A 6,000-nucleotide genomic window follows, 5' to 3' on the forward strand; every position below is an offset into this window, starting at 1 on the left:
TGGGAAATGCATGGGCATGGAGTCAGAAAATCTCGGTTTGAGTCCGACTTTGCCACGCACTAGCTGTTTTACCTGCGTCTTCTTATACAACCTAGGGGACTTAATGTCCTTATCTACTAAAAGGAATAAGAATGTCATCTACCTGTTAGGGAGTATTGAATGCAATAGTGGCTAAGAGGCACAGCACTGTTATTAGCACATAGTAATTCATGAATGTTGGTCTAATCAGCAGAGGTGGCTGGGGAGATTGGCAGGCCTGTCTTAATTTTTGTTTAAGCCATTTAATACAGCTGTCTCTTTCCATGTCCCAGCTTTTTGGACAGAAATCACTATATCACATGTCAGTTTAAGATCCATTTCATTTTTGCCCTGAATAGAAACATTGGCATCATAGAATATGGAAGTCCTGTCCAAATTTAAATATTTATTAATTAACCTGATAGTTGCCACTTGGATTATGAAGGTATGTAGAAATGTAAGTAATTATCAGGGCATTCAAGCGATGCCCATTTATTTATTTAAGTGGAACCCACTATACCAGATACCTATCACAGGCCAGATAGTTCATGGAAATAAAGGTAGTGAGTGAGTTAGGACAAGGAGAGAGAGGAGCCCTGTTGCTTCTGTTAATGCTGGGAAATGTGGTCAAGCTTGATGATCTCCTCCTCTTGCATGTAACAATGGGACTGTGAAAAATCTGCATTGGGGAATGGGGAGGACTGGAACTGGGCCTTGTTATTATAATCTAAAATAGAACTAACTGTTTAAATCACATTTCTAGATTGTACATGGTTGCAGCTCCCAGTAAATAGGTCAAGGTGATAGTTGCATCAGTGGCATTTAAACTTTGCCCTGGGCTTTGAGCTTCTGTAAATTCATAAACTCATTTTTGGCAGGCTAAAAAAAAAAAAAAAAAAAAAAAAAAAATTCATTCAAAGGAACTCACTCTGCAGTGGCTTGGGTTCATAAATGGAGACTCTGGACCCTGGGATCCAGGTAACAGCATGTTGTCTGACCAAACTGGGGATGGCAGGGGACTTTAGCATCTGGTGTATTACTCTGTGGCTCCAAACTTTTCTAATATGATGTAGAGATGTTTTTAATGTAAAAATATTCTTAAACTGGAACTTCTAATATTTACCTCTTTGGAAAAAAATATCTATGGCAAAAAGTTCATAAAAATCAGAAATGCCTTGAAATGATTTTGTATTTTACAGATCAAATGTGTGTGTGCATGTTTGAAAACTAGTAACTGGATGAGTAGCTGGATGAATCAATGGTAATTGATCTCTGGATAAAATACCCATTTCAATCACTTTCAGCATCTGGGCCAAGGATTGGCAGGCCCTTTGCCCTACCTACCACATATGGTGGTCCTGAAGTGGGGGCTCTCGAGGTTCTTCTGCCGGTACCTACATCTATGACAGCATGTTGGCAGAAAGCAGTTTGATCAGTGAGTCAACGCATATCTTACAGAGAAGTGCATTACTAGGTCTTAGCTGGAAGGGAAATTTTAAGCATAAACCTGTCCTCAAACGACTAAAATCTCTTGCTGGAAGAGTGTGTTAGGGTTGATTATACATTTGAAACCAGAGGCATGTAATAGGGAGCTTAGGGGAAAATGAAGAGAAGCATAGAGCAGGTAGCTCTTCCACAGTAGGTATGTTGGGTCAGCCACCATGTGCTCCAGCCTTTGCTGGGCAACCAGATTAAGGTGGGATCCTGGGAAGACGGGTCCTGTGGACTGTCCAGGGCCTAAAGTTCCCAGGCTCGTTGCTCAGTGTTTAAGACCCTAAGGGCAATCAACTCTGGTTCTTTCTCGTAGCTACTTCCTGGTTGTATCCTGCAGCTATTGTGTGGGATGCTTTTCCTTGAGCAGCTTTTAGAGCCAAATCAGAGGTTCCATCCAAACCTTGGAAAGAGCCAGCCTGGACTCTGAGCTGGGCTCACAAGAGGGACCTGCACTGTGCCTGCTGCCCTTGTCCAGACTTCCTCCGACCAGAAGTGGCCTTCTTGCTTTTTCTGAGTGCAGATGGCCCATGACCGTCTGAAGAAAATGGCATTTGGAGTCAGGAACTAGTGGGGAATGGGGGGGGGGGGGGGGCCTTGGGGCCCAGGTACCATATTTGGTTGGATTTTTGGCTGATATTTGACACTTAAACCCTCAACTTGCTTATTCTTTCAATTTAGAGCTTGGTCTTTCTGGGAAAGCAGTATTTTTTTAAAAAGGTGCAAATGAGGTTGGGGGATTATCTGGGGATTTCAACATGGGATGATTCTCTTTAAGAAGGATAATCTGGCACTTGAATGCATGAGGGTTGCGATTCTAAGTCTTCCATGGGTTGCAGGGGCCACACTGGGTGAGTGAAAACCAGTGAATACCAGGGAAATGAGGTATACACAAAAGGAGGCATGCCTAACCATTAGGGCTCAGGAAAATTGGCTTCCTCTTACCTCTAGGGCTGGAGCTGCTAGTGGGAAGTCAGCGGGGAGAGGTTCTTAGAAGCTGTTATTCTCAAAGAAAGAAAAGAAAGACACAACAGACTCATTCAGTGGTTGCTGTCTTGCTGGTGCGTCAGGGTGGCTGTGAACCTTTTTGGATGTTTGTATCTCTGTTTACCTCTGGGACTTCTCTCATTCATTAGTAAGATTTATTATCCTCTGTTCTGGCAGAGAAAATCCCCTTTGGCAGTCCATCATATTGTTAAGTTGTTCCCACTATTTCCATGCCTCCCCCTGCCCTGAGCAGAAGACAAGCCAGGCTCTCAGAAGTGGATGAGGGCATCAGGAAGTAGAGGAAAGAACGTGGCTGTGGGTCAGACAGACCTGTGCTCAAACCCTTCCCGTCCCACCCTCAGGTGAGTGGAGGAGTCTCAGTTCGGTTCCTCTTTGGTACAAGAGAGATGACAGCACCTTCATCCTGGAGATTGGTGGTAACAAGGGATAGGATGTGCCGGCTTAACCCAGAGCCAGTTCTCGGTAATTATCTGTCCCTTGCTTTTTCCCCTTGACCAACTTTTCATAGCACCTACTTCCAGTGTGTTGACTTCTTTCAGTCGGGCCTTGTTCTCTGGCTGCAGGCTTATATGCCTGGCCCGGCTGGCATCCTAGCCATCCCTTATTATAAGCTCCCACTCTACAGATTAAAACATTGAGGTTCAGAGTGGTTCAGCAGCCTGCTTGCATAGAGTAATATCCAGCAGACATCTACTTGCTATGTGCTAGGCATGCATGGCACATTTACAACAGCTTGTATTACGCTTTTTTTTTTAAATCATTTTTTATTTTTCAATTACAGTTGACATACAATATTATATTAGTTTCAGGTCTGTCTGTGCCCCAGTGATTAGACATTTTATAACTTACTAAGTGGTCATCCTGACCTTGTATAGCTGAGAAACAAAGAAAGGTTTGGACGGTGAACCTTCACTATACGACTCATGGCCACATACATCTTCAGTGAGGAAACTAGAGTTGTAACTAAAACAGGCTTTCCAAGTTTGACCTTTTTTTCTATTCAAGGATGCCTTTCCAATGCCCTCAATGGAACAAGCTACCTCAAAGTTATTATACATTCTTGGAGATGCAGAAAGGTCCTTAATTAAGTTCATGAGAGTATCATCTACAGAGAAACACCAGAATTTTAGAAAAAAGTTTTTTAAGAAAATGAACAGAGTTTATTTTTTAGAGCAGTTCATTTATTTATTTAGTTTTTGAAGGACTTCTTGGTTGCTTCCAAGTTTTGGCAATTATGAATAAAAGGTGTTTTAAACATTTGGGTGCTGGTTTTTGTGTGGTGGAAATAGTTTTTGTTTGGCAGCCAGAATGACTTACCCAGCTTTAAGAATAATCTCAACTTTTCCAGTTATGGTCATTTATTATCAAGTGGTTTGCTTCACCTACCACATACAGGGATTCCTCAGTCCACCATGAACATACTCCCCTATTTAAGGAGGAACAATCCATATCACATAACTGTCAGAACTCTGGAGCTTGGGAACCTCTCAGGGGCTAAGTTTATACAATGTCCCCTTGGACCCCCAGGCTTGGTTAGACTTAGGGGAACTTATCACTCTCAGAAACAATTAGCAATAATGGAAACTTGACCCAAAGAAAGATCTCACATGAAGGATTCTGGAACATTGTAGACCATTCGTGGCCTTTTGGGAACAGGCAAGATTCTCAGTGACTTTCATTTGCATTGTTCTTCCTTCTAATGTTGGCTCAGGAAAGAACAATTTCTCAACAGCTACAAACACACACACACACACACACACACACACACACACACACACATGACATTACTGCTGTCCACCTTGGTAACTAAACAACACTTGACTTTTCTGTTCCCCAGCTCAGATGAGCCCACCTGGACAGTGGTTTAGGTCGACTGGACAGTGAGTTTCTCCGACACTCTCACGTCCCCCTTTTGTTTTCCAAGCTCCTCCTATCATAGTGTTAGGTCTATTACTTATGCTAAACCTGACCCCATAATTCTCATGGCGGCTCTACTTTTCTGAACACAACCTGCCTAATACATATTGTTATTCAGACGCACACAAAGTTGGCCTTTGTTTGTTTTCTATAACCCATGTTTCAAGCTCCCATTTCTGCCAATAACAGGGGTGGGTGGGCGGGTGGGATACCATTGAAACTGGTCAAAGAAAGAAAATTCTGTCTCATAGTTTAAAACAGTAATTTCTGGGTTAAAATGTTTTGCATTCTCTCTGTCTTTATTTTTTCTGGGTGCAATGTCCCTGGGCTCCAGGGGAAAGATGCCCGTACTGTTGATGGGATGGCCCTTCCCACATGCTTTGCTGTGGCTCAGCCAGCCTGTCCCTGGATGCTCTTCACTGTTCTCCTTGAGATGAGGCTCATTCCACGTGGTCCTTTAGGTCAATGTGCTGGAACCTGCTGCAGAAAGCCAAGGCCCCTGACATTTGCCTCCACTGACGAAGTGGCTGCCATGTTTGGCCTCAGCTCCTGACAGCACACATGTCCCCTCAGCATCCCCACTTCCCCCCACCAGTGCATTCCTGATTTCCCGAATTCCATGCCAAGGCTGCGGGACAATCAGGGTGCTATTTTAGAACTGTTTAGGGGCCTCCTACAAGTTTCTGGGGAATCCACAAGCAGGGAGGAAAAGGTTTCTAAAAGTCTCCAGAAGGTTGATGAGTAGATGTAGTGGGAACACAGACATGCCCTGGGAAAGCCAGGATCTGAGATGAGGTTTCTGAGGTGGAACCATTCCAGGAGCTGACAGGCACAAGGACATTCCCCGGGAGTGAGGAGCGGAATTGGAGAACAGGCAGCGTCTACGAATTAGAGAAATCATACCTGTCAGGTGCGCTTGGGAGAGGGTTCCAGGAGAGCAGCTGGGAAGCCCCGGGGTGCAGGAGAAATGCAGAAGGAAGCTTAGGAGACCAGGACAATCGTGGACTTCACAAGTCAGCCTCCTGAGTTCAAATCCTGGGTTTAAGGTCGAAGTTGGATCCTTCCTTTGAGCCTCACTTTCCCCAGGTGTTAAATGGGGACAAAGCCATCCTTTCTGCAGGACAGTCTGAGGTGTTCAGCAAACAGCAGGTACTTGATGCAGTGAAGTCCATTATTAGCTGTGCTCATCTCTCATCATTAACTGTCAACTGTTAGAAAGGAAAATAGTTCAAAACACTCCACTGCATTTCTTTAAGATGCCCCTGCACTTTGCCTTGGATCCAGAGGGTGCATATGTTTATTGTACTCATCACCCTTTTTGGATTTTTTGTTCTCTCACTAAACCGATGATGCCTCTTATAATTCAATTTACCTTGAATCCAGGAAATGCATTATTTATTTCCCCTTCATGTAGTACAAGGCTACAAGGTACATTTTGGTGTTCCTTTTTATCTCGTTTTGCTACTAGATGGCATGTCCATTCTGTAACTGTCCCCCTACCATCTTCTTCTGGTGGAAATTAAGGAAATAGTTGAACTTTGGTGATAAAAATGTAGCTGAAACTTT

Source organism: Furipterus horrens, unplaced genomic scaffold (genome assembly GCF_987537825.1).
Source record: "Furipterus horrens unplaced genomic scaffold, mFurHor1.1.pri manual_scaffold_8, whole genome shotgun sequence".
NCBI lineage: Eukaryota > Metazoa > Chordata > Mammalia > Chiroptera > Furipteridae > Furipterus > Furipterus horrens.